This window comes from Pan troglodytes, chromosome 7 (genome assembly GCF_028858775.2).
Source record: "Pan troglodytes isolate AG18354 chromosome 7, NHGRI_mPanTro3-v2.0_pri, whole genome shotgun sequence".
Classification (NCBI taxonomy): Eukaryota; Metazoa; Chordata; class Mammalia; order Primates; family Hominidae; genus Pan; species Pan troglodytes.
The window spans coordinates 116,087,776-116,106,555 of NC_072405.2; the positions used below are offsets into that span (position 1 = coordinate 116,087,776).

At 34.9% G+C, this 18,780-nt stretch overlaps 1 long non-coding RNA gene across 1 annotated transcript in view; it reads right to left on the minus strand.

The window, feature by feature from the left end:
* The window catches only part of LOC129135752 (uncharacterized), a 271,628-nt gene that overhangs the window by 67,323 nt on the left and 185,525 nt on the right, over positions 1-18,780 (minus strand). The gene's annotated exons all lie outside the window — the stretch shown is intronic.

Here is an 18,780-nt window from a genome sequence, read left to right on the forward strand (position 1 = left end):
AAGCAGCCATGGACAATATGTACAAACAGATGTGCCTGTGTTTCTATAAAATCTATTTACAAAAAGAAGCAGACAGCCCATTTTCCACATAACTGCATGAGTCATCTTTTAAAATTGAGAAATGGTGGTTTCCTATTTTTCTGAGAGCAACATCTAAATTCCTTATCATAATCTTTAAAGCCCCGAATTATTTGATCCCAGTTTCCATTCCAATCTTACCGGCATACGCACTTTACCCTTGTTCTAGGAATTAAATGGAGACCAATGTGTCTTGCACTCTAGACATTTTTCTCCATTTAGGTTCTAGAACTCACCATTTTTTCCCCCAGATTAGGGTTGTTTTTTTTTAACCTGCTATTCCATTTCTGAAATGCCATTCTCCTTTTTGCATGTAGTTTAGGAGCATGAACAAAGATATTAGCCTGGATTCTAATAGCAGATCTACCATTTATTTGCCTTTTAATACCACTGTTTCTTCATCTTAAAAATGAGAATAATAACAGACCCTATCTCACCAGGTTGTTAGGGGGATTGCACATAAAAGCCTTAAAACTTAGTAAAGATTTAGTAATATTAGATATTACTATGAGCACAATGGCAGGTATATGTGCACAAAGAAGGTATTTGAAAAATGGGTAGTTATTGCAAAATCAAAAGTTCTCTCATAGTCTATGTAGAAATCTGTGTTATCCTTCTATAGCCTAAGAAGATATTGAGTTTCTCAAGGAGACATATGAGCATCTGCCAATTTTAGAAAAATAACTAGGTCAGCACACTTACTACACAAAGTACTTGAAAAGCCTCCCTTCCCACTGCAGAAAATGTTGACATATGCATTTTCCATCATTCGATCCAAAGATGATAGTGGCAAATATCTGGCAGAGCTTTAAGTTACAGCAGAATAACTACCATGAAGAGGCCATGGTTAATTGCTCAGTTCTCAAGCTCTACCAGGCTACTGTTGTGTTTTTATGATGCTTCCTGCGCATTGCTACTAAGAAAAAAGAATGCTGCTTTAGTACAGCCATCCCCAGAGAGCAGATTCTCATTCCTCTAACACAGCATGTGGTCAATAGAAAGTAAATGTTAAATTCTCTGGCTAACAATTCAATTAACTAGTGAGGCCTGAAATGCTGTAATTAACATTTCACATAAAAGTACTGGAGACTATTTACTGAGATCTGAACTGTCAGCCCTGTTAATTATTCAAAGACTAGTTAACAGTGACGTTGGTCTCCTTGCCCTTTATTGAGACACAACATATTCTAGGTCAGAAAATGGGTCACAGAGTGCGGTTTAGGAAAAATGAAAGGCATTAAATTTCTCTGTGGACTGCTCTCATGTCGTATTACTGTTTATACATTGGTTGTGTCCCCACGTGTCATGTAACAATCATCAGCTGGGCAGAAAAACACTATCATTCTGGGTAAGATCTGTTCTGTTCACTGATCAATATGTCTATTCTTAGTTCAACATGACGCTGTTTTCATTGTTACCTAGGATCTATCATAGCATTAAGACTTATAACATCTTAATATCTCATAGGCTAGCTTCTCTTTTCTTTATCCTGTTCTTTTCTTCCACATTTTATTAAGAAATGGGTCAAATTTTCTTATTTCTTTTCATGCCCCATAATTTTGGATTGACTACCAGGCACTGTGTGTAAAAGAACAGTAGAGAATGAAGTAAATCACATTTATATGCAAAAAAAGAAATGCTCCTTCTGTTAGGCTACTAGTATGGGGTCTGAATCCACTTAGACTGTAGTTGACTAGCAAGATCTCTCATGCTTGTGCCAGCAGGAGTCCTGAGGTCTCTCTCAACTCACCTGCTCCCCCACCTCAATCTTTCTCCTGAGATTCCATAAAGGACTGTGAAAACAGAGGGGCACAGAGAGCCTCTCTGTGTCTGAGGATCCTAGAGATACTAAATCATCATATAATACCAGCTCACACTTGGGCTTTAACATCTGTTAACATTTTAACAGATTTCTTTTTCCCTGTGTCTCAGGCAGATTCTTCGTCTTCCTGCTACATGCCAAGGATGAGAGCAGTTGTGGATCTCATCTTTCCTGTGAAGGGTTCATCACTTTCTGGATTTCTGTTCATTAGTTTTTTGTTTGTTTGTTTGTTGTTTTTTTCTTTTTCAGCTATCAATTGGGTTTAAAAACAACATGATTTCTCAGATTGTTCTTATTATTAGGATGAGAGTGGCATATTCTTGCAATTTTCTCAATCTTAAGCTGAAGTAGACGTCCTTTACTTGGGATTCACAATTAACATGGGTCCATAGACTCCTTTTCCTATCTGGTTTTGGAATCATGATCATGCTAGGCTCGTTTTACATTTTCTGCAACAATATGGAAAGCAATAGAAACTCGTTCCTTGAAAGTTTGTTAGAGCTCATCCTTAAAACTATAAAGACACTGATATTTGAGGGACAAGATACCTGAATACCATTCTAATTTCTTTAATGCTTATTGACCTTTTAAACTTCTTGGTTGTGTGTGTGTGTGTCAATTTGGTTTTTCTTTGTTTGTTTTACATATTTGTCCATTTTGCCTAATGTTTTAACTTATTGGTGTAATTTTCTTAAGCCTTTGTTTTGGAATATTGGAAAACACAGATAGATAAAACCCAGTTCCTGACCTCAAAGAGCTAATAATTGAGAGGCAGACATAAAAGTTATATATAACTACAAAGAAAGGTGATTAGTTGGCTTCCCAGAGGTAGCACAAAAATTTGATGGTAGTACATTCATATTTGATGAATTTACTCAAATCTAGGGTCTCTTTTGTACATAAGAAATATAATCTTAATTGGACTCAGAGAGATTGACTGTCCAGTAAACAAAGTCGTAAGAGACTAATCTGTGAGCATGCATAACAATTTCCTAGAGTGAAGGATCTCCTTTTCAGTGACTAGATGTCTGCTATCTGCCATCCAGGTCCCATCCTTTCCTAGTGCTGAAGCCAAACAAAGATAAATTAGCAATTGGCTTATCGGGACAATGTGGTAAAACAAAACAAAACAAAAACACAAAATATATGTTTAAAAATATTTGTTTCATCTATAGTTATTTCTCCTTTTTAATGTTTTATATTGTTTCATTGCATTTTCTCTTTGTTTTTTCTTAGTCTTTCCAGAAGCCTATCTTTCTAATCCAAAGCACCAGTTAATTTTCTCTATTAATTTTTAGTTCTTTGTTTCTTTGATTTCTGCACTTACTAATTATTTCCTTTTCTTGTTTCTTTGGGTTTGTTTTGTGACTGTTTTCCAACTTCTTGTGTTGAATACTTAGCACATATTAAATTTAATTATGAAAAAATTAAACACATTTAAATTTAAAACACATTGAAATTATGAAAAAATTTAAGCACATTTAAATTTAAAACACAGTGTATTAGTCAGGGTTCCCTAGAGGGACAGAACTAATAGGATAGATAAATATATCTGTATCTATATATATTTATATCTCCATATATCTCTCTATATCTGTATTTATAGATCTTGTGATTGTGTAAGTTAATACTTATTGAACTCATATATATGATATATATAGATAGATAGATATAGATAGCTATAGATATATGTATATATATAGGGGAGTTCAATAATTATTAACTTATACCGTCACAAGATCCCACAGTAGGCTGTCTGCAAGCTTGAGGAGCAAGGAGTGCCAGTCCAAGTCTCAAAACTGAAGAACCTGGAGTCCAGTGTTTGAGGGCAGGAATCATCCAGCACGGGAGAAAGATGTAGGCTGGGAGGTTAGGCCAGTCTCTCTCCTTTTCACACTTTTCTGCCTGCTTTATATTTGCTGGCAGCTGATTAGATTGTGCCCACCAAATTAAGGGTGGATCTGCTGTCCCCAGTCCACTGATTCAAATGTTAATCTTTTTTGGCAACACTCTCACAGACACACCCAGGATCAACACTTTGTATAATTCCATTCAATCAAGTTGACACTCAGTATAAACCATCACACATAAAAATAGAGAGAATAGTACAATGTGCCTTAATGTGCTCATCAACCAAGTTCAACTATGCTCAAGTTCAGGCCTATCTTATTTCTTCTGTATCTCCATTTCTCTTCCCTTTACTATTTGGAGGGAAATCCTAGACAGTATATCATTCATAAATATTTTAGTGTCAGATGTGAAAGATAAGATTTTAAACACTTAATCAAACTGCCATTATTATATCTTTGAAAATAAAGAAGTAACACCTTAATATTATTAAATAAATATTCAGTCCATATTCAAATTTCAATGATTATCTCCCATTAGTCTGAATCCATACACTGTACGTGGTTGGCTAATATGTCTTTTAAATCTCCTTCAATTTATAAATCCTTTACTCTCTTTTTTTTGTTTGTTTCTTGCAATTTGTTTGTTGAGGAAATCAGTTTATTTGTCCTGTAGCATGTCCTACAGCCTAGAATTTGCTCTCTGCATTCCTGTGCTGTCAGCTAACATGTTCTTTCATCACCTGTGCTGCTTGCTTTTTGTAGTTGGTCTAAAGTCAAATCAGACTTCGAGTTGTTTTTCTGGCAAGACTATTGCATTTTTTAATATTGTATGTTTCCATTGAGAGGCTCATAATGTCTAGCTGTCTTTCTTTTTTGTGATATTGGCGGCCACCAATAATCACTGCCTAGATTCACTAATGCTTTGGAGTTTTTAAAGTGATGAGATTCTAACTTCTTAATTTTTTCTTCTTTTGGTAGCTCAAATGCTTTTACAAAAAGAAACTTCCACTACTAGCTATTTGGTTAGATTGAACATAATTCAGTTTGGAAAGAAAGGATGGGTGCTTTGTTTTGTTTTCTCTTTTTATTTACATGATAGCTTTCAAAATAATAAGTTGATTCCTCCACTATTCCTCAAAGATGAGTAATCAAGATTTTGTGTCCTTATGAACTCATGGATTTAAACATATGATACATTTAAACTTATATTTCTATTATTATTCGTATTGATGCTCAAATTATCCCATCTGTGGCCAGTGGGAGCCTTTCAAGTTAGTTTTTGAGTCTAATTTGTATGATCTTAGTAGTCTCTGATAGCATTTTTGTTCACTTTTTAATTTATTTCTGTTTTCTGCAAAGAAGCTCTCAAGACAACTATGTCTTGAGAAAATATTCTAGATTTACCTTGTATATATCGTCCCCATATCTGGAATCAGGCATTTCCTCCAGGAACTGTTTCCATTTAAAGGAAAATGGCATTTGGAAACCCCGAAGCTGAACACTACAGAATTGGTCATTGTCTCTAGACATTGTTAATGGACAGTTTTTTAAAAAAAATCATTTTTATAACCTGATAAAGTTATTTAAACTATACATTTACTTCTAAGTTCTGTTTCAGCCACACACTACACATTTTGACTACCATTTTTATTATAATTCCATTGTAAATATTTCCTAATTTTCCTTACAATTTCCTTTTAATTTAAGTGTTATTTGGTAATATGTTATTTAATTTCTAAATATACGGTTTTTTTTAAGCTTTATGTTTTTATTTTATAATTTTGTTTCCTATGGTCACAGAACATAGTCAGTGTGATATTGATCCTTTGCAACACACAGAGATTTCTGTTATGGCCTAATAATTACCCACATTTGTAAAAGTTTTCTATTTTATATATAAAAATGTAGAATCCTTTGGTCCTAAGAATTTGGAGAAGTCTAGTGTGAATTCCCAAGAATTTCTTCTCAGGCTTCATCTGTTTTTGTTATTTTTCAGCCCAGTAGGGCTTTTGTGCTGCTCAGATGTTACCAGTGGATGCAGGCTTCAGTGACCAAGACCATCAAGGCTACTGATATTATCAGTAAAAGGGCAGGCAACTATTCTCCCAAGGCAAGGCCAAAAGAAAGCATTCTTTCAATCAAACCTTTCCCTGCTGTCTCCAGCTCCCATCTGTCCTGGGATCCAGCTGCTCACATATGCAAACACCACACACACACACACACACACACACAAGTTCAATATAGATTTCAATCTGCCCTGAAGTTTTTCATGGTTTATTGATTCTCTCTGACTTCTGTATATCCTCCAGATTTGATTTCGATCCAGTAACTTATGCTAGTTCACTATCATGGTAGGAACCAGAAGCTTCCTCATGTCTATTCTTAGGTTAAGTTATTGGATTAACAGCATTCGAAAATTAATGCATAGACAGCATCTAAGACATCACCTCCAAACTTGAATGTGAACTGGTCTTTAAAGCACACTAGCCTCAGTTCTCCTAGTTTTGGGGAGTCAGGGTACTCAGACTTCTCTAAAGTCATCAACATCCTCAAGTAATAATATCTTCAGAAGATTTTAAGCAGAAAAGAAGAAGATTGGAAAATTGAGATAAATGTGCGTGCTCAAGGCAAGACGTTTTATTTAATGGGGGAAAAGATGAAGACAGGGAGAAACAAGTCTGAAACATGCTCTAACATAATGTTAAAGCAAGCAAAGGTGATATTCCCCCAAGGCAGCTAATTATATTGTAGCAAGCAATCCCATGAAATAATGGATAACTTTCATCTGATCTTTGAGTACCTCTGATCTCAGGAAAACACAGGGCTATATGTATACAGAAGTGAATATTTTTAAATCACCCTTTAAAAAGGAGCATATTCATTTTTATGGGTGTTTATTTTTTTCTGTTTGTGGAAGTATCAAATGTCCTTTATAGAAAATGCAGAAAATTATTTTAAAGTGAAAATATAATTTCAAGCACCATAGAAAATTATTGTTCTTCATTACCATAGCATTTTGCTATAGCAGTGTCCAACCTTTAAAAATATGTGTATGAATAATTAAATATGAACTGTATATATGTACACACCTTTATGTAATATGCATAATGTATGTAGATTTAATAACCTTTATATAATTGATAACATTCTTTCTTACAGTTTTGTGTTATATAGTATAGTGGTTAGAATATATAAATTTAATATCCAGCTGTACTAGTCATTAACTGTGGGATCTTGGACAAGCTACTGAGCCTCTCCAATATTTTATCATTGATGCATATTTTCAGCCTGGAATTTAAAGATCTAGCTGCGTTTTTATTAATATATAGCTATATTTCCTATAATCATCTATTTAACAACGTATTCCTTTCTAATTAGACTGTAGTCCTTCCTTTACCATAGAGTGAGTTCTTATGTCTATACTAAAATTTGTTTTAGTCTATTTAGCTGATACATATATATATATATATAATTATTAGTGAATACCCGTTTAGATCAGCTATAAAATGTATTTTAATATCTAGTATGGCAATCTTCGCCACTGTATTATTTGCAATATAACATTAGTTTTTTTTCTCATCCATTTATTATTATAGAAGAAGAACATTAGGAATATTTTGTCTTAAAAACTCTCCTTAAAATAATTTATATCTTTATAGTATTCGTAGTACTTTCAGTAACTGTTCACATTGTGCCTACCAGTTTTAGGCTAGAAGATGTTGCAGGTGTTTCCTGTGCATTATATTTCATCCCTTCAAAAACCAGTTCAGATAGATAAAATTATAGCCATTTTTAAGTGAAGAAACTAAAGTTCAGGCAAATAAGTAACACGGTCAAGGTCACAAAATTAGTAAGTAGCAGAAATAAAATTTGAATCCAGATATATGTATTTTTTATTTCAACAATGTTACAGTCTTCTTTGCATAGTGTCACACTGCTCTTTTCAACCGGGAAAGTGAATAATTGCTTTACTTATATATTTGGTAAGGCACATTTGGAAAAAAGGAAGAACATTCTACCTACAAGAAAAGAGAAAGAAAGACAGCTGCAGGCAGGACTGACTGGAGAGGAAGTGTCTGGAAATGCCTGGTCTGAGTTCAATGCCACGAACAAGCAAATGCTAGGCATGTCGCGAACAAGAAGCAAGCATATTAGGTCATCCAGCTGTCACCATACTTTATTTCCTGCTCAGAGTTCAATGGTCCTTGTGTTTTGCTCCCAAATTCTATTTAAGTATGCTGGGTTTTATGTGAAAATGCCATGATAAATAAACATAAGAATAAAAAGAATAAAAGCTATCATTTTGTCAGTCATATCATGTACTAACTCGTCATCTGATTACTTAATCTAATTCTGATTTTTCTTAATTTATGCATGCGGAAACTGAGCCTCAGAGACATTATCTAATTTGGCAAAACACACGTACACACACACACACACAAAATAAATACATTAATTAAAAAAATACAAACCTTCAAAACTTATAGCTATTAAGTTATGGAAATGGAATCCAAACCAACATCTGAGTATGTCACTGACTTACCACAATAAAGTTGGGGTAAGATTGCGAGGTTATCAACTGCAAGTAAGGCTGTAAAGACATATCTAACCTGTCAACTGATTTTACAACCTCCAGCCACAAGTAGTGACAAAGCCAGGCTAGATGCTGAGTTTTTCTTTATTGTTTCCAGTCAAAAACAGAGGCCAAATCCACAACTGTCCCTGATTAATAAATGAGAAGCAAAGGGAGAAATCTGGTACCACTGTGAGAAACTAGCTTATGACTCATTTATCTGGAGGTAGAACATGATGTTTCCTTATGCTCTCAGGAGGACCTTGCCTTTATTTGCCCTACAGCACTTTCCTCTCTGTTTCATTTAAACTCTAGAAATGCTGGATATGGTCAATGTAAGTTGTATTTGTAATTTCTTAAAGAAGTACAAAAGTTAGACAGTTACCAGGGTGGTAGGAAAAGTACCACTCCAGCTGGTTACAAGTATACATATCTTCTATAGATCCAGAAATAATTGCTCAACATCCCTTCTTCATTAGACTGCAAGGTCCTTAAGAGCAGCAGTAATAATAATTAACAGTTGTTCATTTAGTGTTTTATCAAGATAAGCTATCATACTTGAGTCCTCACAACAACTGTAGAGGTAGAATGTATTATCATAGACTTTTCAAGCTGTTCCAAATGCAAAACAGGGAATTCAAAGCAAACTGTCTGTAGTAACACTGGTAGTGGATGATGGGTTGAGTTGGAATGCAGCAAATGAGCTGTGGGACATGCTAGGGTCTCAGTGACACAGACTAGTAATAAAGAGAGGGAAGCACTAACTGAAAAGCCATCAACACAGCGACTACTTGTGAGAAGATTGGCTCTTGGCAAGGTATGACAATCACTGTGGGGGGAGGAGGTTATTAACATGATTAACATGGATATAGTTTGGGTCATCTTTTGTGCAATAAAATATTTATTAAACATTTTAAATCATGTTGTGTAGTGATTAGCATATTATCTGGAACATGGTAGGGACAAAATAAATGTTTAATGAGTAAATTAACTTGGATATTTCCAATGACACAGACTTACCTCCTGGTAGAGCCTATATTGCTGAAACTGGTCTTCATGAGAGCCATGTCTGTCTTTGGCCTTGTTGAGCCAATAGTAGAATAGAGTTTTGCTTTTAGGAAGATACATGATGAGACTTCAAAAACTTCATGGAAATGGAATTAAAAGATAAAAATAAAAATAAAAACTTTATTTTCCAGCCTAAGCTTCACCAAGGTCAGGACACCTTGGAAGCAATGATAACAGCTATTTAGTCCATCCCTAAGGAACTGAGGGTTCTAGGAATTTAATCATGTCAATTCAGCCTTTTTTACATTGTTAACTGAATAAAAATGGATGGTTTTTTGTTTGTTTGTTTGTTTGTTTGTTTGAGACGGAGTCTCACCCTGTTGCCCGGGCTGGAGTGCCGTGGCGCCATCTCGGCTCACTGCAAGCTCCGCCTCCCGGGTTCACGCCATTCTCCTGCCTCAGCCTCCTGAGTAGCTAGGACTACAGGCGCCCACCACCACACCTGGCTAATTTTTTGTTTTAGTAGAGATGGGGTTTCACCGTGTTAGCTAGGATGGTCTCGATCTCCCGACCTCGTGATCTGCCCGCCTCGGCCTCCCAAAGTGCTGGGATTACAGGCATGAGCCACCATGCCGAGCCTAAATAATTTTTTTTAAGACTAAGAAACAAAAAAAGTAGGAGCCAAATCAGAACTGTGGGGTGGATGCCTAATGATTTCCCACTGAAACTCTCATAAAATTGCCTTTGTTTGATAAGGGGAATGAGCAGCAGCACTGCCATGGTGGAGAAGGACTCTGGTGAAGTGTTCCAGGCATGTTCCTGCTCAAACTTTGGCTAACTTTCTCAAAACACTCTCATAATAAGTAGATGTTATCATTCTTTGGCCCTCCAAAAAGTCAATAAACAAAATGCCTCGAGCATCCCCAAAAACTGTTGCCATGACCTTTGCTCTTGACTAGTTGGCTTTTGCTTTTTGATTGGACCCCTTCTACTTCTTGGTAGCCATTGCTTTGATTGTGTTTTGTCTTCAGGATCATACTGGTAAAGCCATTTTTCATTTCCTATTATAATTCCTTGAAGAAATGCTTCAGGATCTTGATCCCACTTGTTTAAAATTTCCATTGAAAGCTCTGCTTTCATCTGCAGCTGACTTGGCTGCAACGGTTTTGGCACCCAATGAATAGAAAGTTTGCTCAACTTTAAATTTTTCAGTCAGAATTGTGTAAGTTGAGCCAGTTGAGATGTCTGTGGTGTTGGCTATTATTTGTGCTGTTAATAATTTGTCCTCTTCAATTAAGTCATGGACAAGATGAATTTTTTCCATGAAAATTGATATGGATGATTAGTGGCTGCAGGTTTCATTTTAACATTGTCTTGTCCCTTCTTAAAATGAGTTATCTACTTACAAACTAGTGACTTTGTTACCATAGACTGCTTGTAAAGCATCAATGATTTCACTATTTTTCCACCCAAGTTTCATCAGAAAAATTTGATGTTTGCTCAGCAGAATCCATGTTGCTATGATAGGGGCTCTTTTCAAACTGATGTCTTATTCTTCTTAGTATTCCAAAGTAGATCCTGCTCACACTTGTTATACCTAGTTAATATAAGTTTATGTTGGTGCAAAAAACTTTTGAGATTTATGCATAGTTTTTTTGTTGTTGTTGTTTGTTTGTTTCGAGATGGAGTCTTGCTCTGTCGCCCAGACTGGAGTGCAGTGACACGAACTCGGCTCACTGCAACCTCCACCTCCCGGGTTCAAGCAATTCTCCTGCCTCAGCCTCCCGAGTAGCTGGGATTACAGGTAACCACCACCATACCCAGCTAATTTTTGTATTTTAGTAGAGACGGGGTTTCACAATGTTGGCCAGGCTGATCTTGAACTCCTGACCTCAGGTGATCTGCCCGCCTCAGCCTCCCAAAGGGCTGGGATTACATGTGTGAGCCACTGAACCTGGCCAGTATACATATATATTATGTGTATTTATTATATATTATATATAATAAATATATAAATATATAATATATTTATAATATAAATATATATCATAAATATAAATATAAAAAATATACAAAATATATAAATATATTACATATTATACATTATATATTATATGATATATATTATATATTACATATTATATATTTATTATATATTATATATTACATATTTATTATATATTATATATTACATATTATATATTGTATATTATATATTACATATTATATTACATATTATATATTATATAATATTACATATTATTATATAATTATATATAATATAAAATTATATATTACATATTACATATTATATATATTATATATTATATAATATATATAATATATATTATTAATATAATTTATTATATATAATATATATTATATAATATATATTTATTATACTTTCCATGCACTTTTTGAAGTCACCCTGTAGTTTACATATGAATAGGAATTAGGAAAAGAGTTGGTGCAAATGCCAAGCTGGGAATACATTACTATACACTGTCAATTAGCAAATGGAAAAAGAAAGAGCAGAAAATATCATCATCAATTTTATGCTTTTCCTAAGGTTCAAGAGAAGAAAAGAGGAGTAGCTGAAAAACAGGAGATTTTGAATATAGGAGAGAATAAAAGAAAAAAAGCAAGACTTAATAGTATCTCTGTCTCCTGTGATGGTTGTAACAAAGTACTGAAGTTGTGCTTTAACATCAGACATTTATTCTCTCACAGTTTTCGAGGCTAGAAGTAAAAAATCAAGGTGTTATCAGGGTCATGCTGCCTCCAAAGGACTTATGGAAGAATCTTTCCTCACTTTTAGCTTCTGTTTGTTGCTGTCAATTCCTAATGCTCCTTGTCTTGTAGATGCGTCTCTCCAATCTCTGCCTCCATTGTTTCCTAGTTTTCAGTACTTCGTTATGGTAGCTCTAAGACCCTAATACAGGCTTTGTACAGAAAAATAGGATGTTGCTCTTACAAATACTTTAAAATGTGGAAGGTTAATGGGTAGAGTCTAGAAGAATTTTGAGGCACTTAATACAGAAAAAGGCTAAGTTATCTGGAAGAGGCATCTAACGTACTGTATAATGGAATAAAAATGTCTAGCCTGGCCGGGCGCAGTGGCTCATGCCTGTAATCCCAGGACTTTGGGAGGCCGAGGCGGGTGGATCATAGGGTCAGGAGATCAAGACCATCCTGGCTAACATGGTGAAACCCTGTCTCTACTAAAAATATAAAAAATTAGCTAGCCGGGCGTGGTGGTGGGCGCCTGTAGTCCCAGCTACTCAGGAGGCTGAGGCAGGAAAATAGCGTGAACCCAGGAGTCGGAGTTTGCAGTGAGCTGAGATCACGCCACTGCACTCCAGCCTGGGCGACAGAGCAAGACTCCATCTCAATTAAAAAAAAAAATGTCTATCCTGTCCTGTCCTATCCTATCCTATCCTATCCTATCCTATCCTATCCTATCCTATCCTATCCTATCCTGTTCAACTATTGTATTTTGGAAGCAGATAACTTATCTTCTAGTTTTACAGGTCTACAGATAGAGAAGCTCTGTCCAAAGATTGCAGCATCAACTCTTGCCTGCTGATCTGTCCTAGAGATTTCAGATGTGCTGCCCCACAATCACACGAGCTATTTAAAACCTAAAATATCTTTATATGTATATATATAATATGTATTTACATATATGTTCACATATATATGTATTTACATATATATTCACATATATATGTATATACATATATATTCACATATATATGTATTTATAAAATCTCATTTTGATTTTGTTCTGTGGAGAACACTGACTGATGTAAACAGCAATAAAAATCTCTCTCAATATGCTGCATACATCAATTAGCTTTATACTGAAGTTAGATCATTGAGTAATGCTAGAATTGATCATTTAGCTGGTTTGATTTCTTCAAAGCTTCAAGATATGCAGGAAGCCATGTTAATTGATAGCATAAAATGTTTTTGTAAGAGTCATGGAAAATAAACATAAAGGTTAATTATATTTTATCAAATCTTAACCATATATGCTATTATGTTTCCTTGATCTGATAAGAAGGCAGCTGGTTGGAGATATATATATATATATATATATATATATATATATATATATATGGTTTGCCTTATACATGCACAGGTGATATTTGGAGATATACACACACATATATATATACACACACACATATTATATGTAGATAAAGAAGTTAGGATATGGGAGTCTAGGTCAGAGCTTCGATATATATTTAAATATAAACATGAAACAATGAGGTTGATGATGATATGATGATCAGCTGACTACACACAATACAGTATTTCCTCTCTTCCCTTTGACTATGTCAGCTCTCTCCTTACAAGACTTTTAAATTATTTTTAAATTTCTAGTAAAGGAAGATCCAGTTACATGCTGTGATTGGAGACTCCATGTGATGCTAAGGAACTTATTCATAAACATAAATATATTAAGCTCCTAATATTATACACAGTGAACACCTATTATACTGATACATTGTTCTCTTAAAGCTAAATTCAGGCATCCATTGAAAAGTTTTAAAAGTTTAAAGCTAAATTAAGTATTGACAAAACACTAAAGGAAAAAACTTGGTATTTGAAACTACAGACAATATATGATATGCATTAAAAAGGCCTCCCCTGAAATATATATAGCTCTTTGTGATAGTTTTACAAGGGTATCTTTATATGTTCTATTTACCTGCATTCTTTTGTTCTTATTCTAAGCTTATGTCTGACAATGGCAATGGGATTTGGCGCATCAAAAGTGAATGTGGAAGAAATTAACATTTGCTATTGCCTCTTGTGTTGCAAAAGGTTTACGTCTTTTTTTTTTTTTTTAGACCAAGTCTCACTCTGTCACCCAGTCTGGAGTGCAGTGGGGCAATCTCGGCTGACTGCAAGCTCCGCCTCCCGGGTTCACACCAGTCTCCTGCCTCAGCCTCCTGAGTAGCTGGGACTACAGGCGCCCGCCACCATACCTGGCTAATTTTTTGTATTTTTAGTAGAGAAGTTTCACCATGTTAGCCAGGATGGTCTCGATCTCCTGACCTCGTGATCAGCCCGCCTCGGCCTCCCAAAGTGCTGGGATTACAGGCGTGAGCCACCGCACCTGGCTACAAAAGGTTTATGTCTTAAGTGATCACCTCACCTGAAGTTGTGTGAAAAACGTGGTACTCTCATGCCCAGCGGTCATAGCTTACTTTGTATTATCAGAAAATCCAATGAGATGTGACTAAAAGGAAGAACTTCTACCAATATTCGTGGTTGTCAGACTGCTGAGAATAATTATGACTAAATATATGTGACATGGAAAGACTGGTCATAAATGCATAAAATTCTCATTTATGGTATCTATTTTTAGAAAGCAAACTAGGTCCACACTTGGGTGTCTTCTCTTGTTCTCATTTAAATTCCATGATTGAAGGGTACTGTGGATTGAGTGGGAATTACTCTGCTCTACTAAGTTCCTTGTGGGTTCATTGAGGTTTCTCCATATTGTCTGATATCTCGAAGGTCTCCAGCCCTGCGTGGTCTCCAATAGCTGTTTAGCTCGAAACTCCTCTTACTTGTTCTTTTTCTTATAGATAGATATTCACTGACTGACTTCATGGAGGAGGTTTGCCTTATGCATGCACAGCTGATATTTTAGAACAAAACTCAAGGGGACACTTACACAAGTTTTGGCAGCTGTTTTTCTGCAAGCTCTGTTCTCTCTGTTATCGTGTTTCACAAATCCTAGCTACCCCAATAGTGTCTCACTTCATCTCTACCTTCTGACTTCAGCAGAACGATAGTGCTGTTTGTGATTCCCCACCTGTGCAGCCACTGACAATGCTCCCAGAGAAAAGAATCACATCATCTGGGGCTCACCTCGCTTGAACTTATTCTCAGAAATCACAGACCTGCACTGCCAGTTTTCCAACATCTGAAAATAGTTATTTTGTATATTTTGTTCGGTTTTACAGTTGTTTTTGGTTGGTCCATTACAAGCTACTTTATCACGGCCAGAAGCAGGAGTCTCTAGGAACACATGTTTTGTGTGTGTGTGTGTGTGTGTGTGTGTGTGTGTGTGTGTGTGTGTGTGTTTCCCCTTGGGAGTAACTGGACCATCCAGATAGTATAAACACAAATCTCAACCTGGAAATCATTGAAATTGTCTTCTACTCTAGACTAAAAGAGGATACTACCTTGTCCTCTCCCTGTGTTAACTGGTAAATTGTTTCTAGATTGCCAGCCTTTCACTAAATATATAAACCCTTCATTAAGAGGGGTCTTTTTCTTAATTATTTCATGAGGGTCGAAATTTAAATTCCTAGATTAATGAGTTTGAATTGCCCTTCCACGATAGTCACAATTTCATTACATAGCTCTTGCTCTGATTTTGTTTCCTTCTCATTTCTGGCTCCTGGTTATTTCCCTTATTGGCCTTTGAGCTGAACTACACATTTAAAAGAATATTTATTACATTGGGTTGGTCAGGGTGTGGCGAAAGAGGGACTCTCATGAATAGCTTGTGGAAGTATCAATTGTATAACTCTATGGAAGAAATTTGCAGATTCTATTAATCTTCCAAAGCTACATACATGCCTTATGACCCCAAAATTCCTCATAGAGGAATTTAGTTTACAATTATACATATTTAAAGTAACAAATGCACAAAGAATATTAATTGCAGTATAATTTGTGATGGCAAACTTTTGAAACAACTTAAAAGCCATCATTAGGGCTAAAATACAATGTATTTTATAGTCAACACAGTTTAGAGGAAAAAATGAAGCTCTCTTATGTTTAGAAGTAAAACTATCTCTAAAATATATTAAATTAAATAGCAAAATAAATTATAGCATGTATATTATATATTCTTTATATAAGCATAATATATATTTTCCTTATATATAATGTAAAATGGTATATATAATCATATATAAATATATGAGCATATATGTGATATACAATCATATAAATATATATCTTATATGATATATAATATACAAATATATATGATATAAGATACATATCATATATAAACATATGTGATAAGATATATATCATACATGATATATCATATATAAACATATGTGATATAAGATATATATCATATATGATATATATCATATATAAATATATGTGATATATGATATATCATATAAATATATGTGATATATGATATATATCATATAAATATGTATGAAATATATATTTCTTTTATATATTATACATAAAAATATTTATTATACTTAAATATCCTATAATTTATATATATCGTATATATGCTATATATCTCATAGCTTCAGAAACTTACATGATGAGCTGATGATTTTTGATTTCTGTGTAAGAAAGCAGAGCCACTGCACACCGAGATTGGGGAAAGAGTTCATCATAAATACTTTTTTGCATCTTATGGTTATACCACACAAATATATTACCTCTTGAAAAATAAAATACTAAAAAGCAAAAAAAAGATTTTGTTTGCAGCATTTTGTCTATCAAATCTATGTGTTGTGGAAGAGTTTTTGACTGATTAAATCTACAATATGTTCAGAACTGGAAGTCTGACTATGACCAATATAATTGCATATTTCCATATTAGTAAACTCAATAATTGTTAAGAGTTATGAAAGCAAAAACAAAATATAAGTACTGTATTCTTTATAACTTCAGGCCTACTGAAGGGGTTCTACTTTTTTAATAGCCCATGCAGAAAAACTAGGGGTTTGATTGGCAGTAATAGCAATCCATGGTATGGTATGGTTGACTAAACGTAGAATTCAAACATAGGCTATGCCAGTAGGAATACAGTGCCTAGAATAAACTAGAAGTTGTTTCTATTTTACTGTATACTGATAAGACCATTCATGAAATAATGTTTGCTTTGACTGCAAATCACTAAGAGGAAGATACATTGTCTTAAGTACCAAGAAACAGACTCAGAAATGAGGACTTATATAAAAGTGGTTTTTTAAGGAAGTACTTGGAGAAAGATTGCCCTGAAGCAGGGCAGGGGAGGAGAAAAAGCCAAGCAGGGCATAATTTAAGTTCTATGTCAACCTGATTCTACAGGAAACCTCTCGAATGGAAGATACACCTCAAAGTTGTCCAGAACAGAGGCAAGGGAATCAGGTTTTCAAACTTCCCCATTGGTACTCTTGGCTCAAAGGTCCTGGCCTTGGGGAGTAAATTTCCAGGCATGCTAGCTGTCTGCTTCCCTGCTAAAGAGTCTCCAGGAGCCCAATGACAGTCCTAAAAGAAACAGACCAGGCAAAGCACACCTAAAAAAGAAATACGCAAGCTATGGCATATGCCTCATTGAGCTATACAATATTTATCTAAGATGCCACAATATTCTCAGGAAGGAATGAACATAGTCTTTAAGTAATCTCTTGTGGAAAAGGGTTAAATGTGTTCTGTATGGCCTCCAGAAATTAAATAAAACTTCTGGGTAGAAGGAACATCAGGAAAGATGGAGTTTCCCTGAACATTTTAACAGAGTTCCTTATAAATGTGATAGCCTATGTCAGGATGTGGGAGTCCATAATTCTTAGGTGTTTGGGATCATCCAACCAAAATAGTAGAGAATTAAGATGTGATTTCCATAGCTCCAAATGTAGCTCCTAATTTGTGATCAGACTAGACAATCAGTTGTCGTATTTGATTCTCTGAATATATTTTAAGAAGATGGTAATATCCTATTAACTACAAAATTTTAAACTTCTTTCCAAAATATTGCACTTGTATGAGAATAAGGTTTTTCTTATTAATTTTTTATTTTCCCTGCAACTCCTCACATTATATAGCCATCTTCTAGAAAAGTTTATGTCCAAGGTAATTTGGAGCTAAAAGAGTGAAAACAAAACAAAACAAAAAGCACGTCCATATCTTCCTGCTTTTTTGTTTGCAGGGCTATGAAATAAGAAAATAAAATTTAATTAAATCCCAGAAGGAGATCATGACCCTATGTGGAGACCTTCTGAGAAAAAAACTTTTTTTCTTTTACTGCTCTTTCCTCTGTCTTTCGTGTTAATTTTTAAATAGCTTTGTATACTTAGGATCCTAGAAACATAAACATTTAGGTGTGGAGAATGGGCCTGTAAAGAAGAACTTGAGGGACTATCGTAAAATGTAAGTAAAGTTAAATTCCCTGATTGATCAAAGACACGGAGCACCACATCTCTTAGGAGATTTTACGTTTAAGAATTACGCAAATAGGACAGTCAGAAATTGAGAGAGATGGGACAACCATTTTCTGTTTCTAATAGTCCATGTCCAATCCTTCAAACTGAGGCTTTATCAACTTTTTTTTTTTTCTAGAGAGCAGAAAATCCTCACTAGCAGGAGCTATTTAAAGTCTCTGGCCTTGCACTGAAACTGCAGATTTGGCAGTAGCAGGTTTCAGCTGGATTTTCTGGGCAGTAAGTAATGCAGCAGCAAAT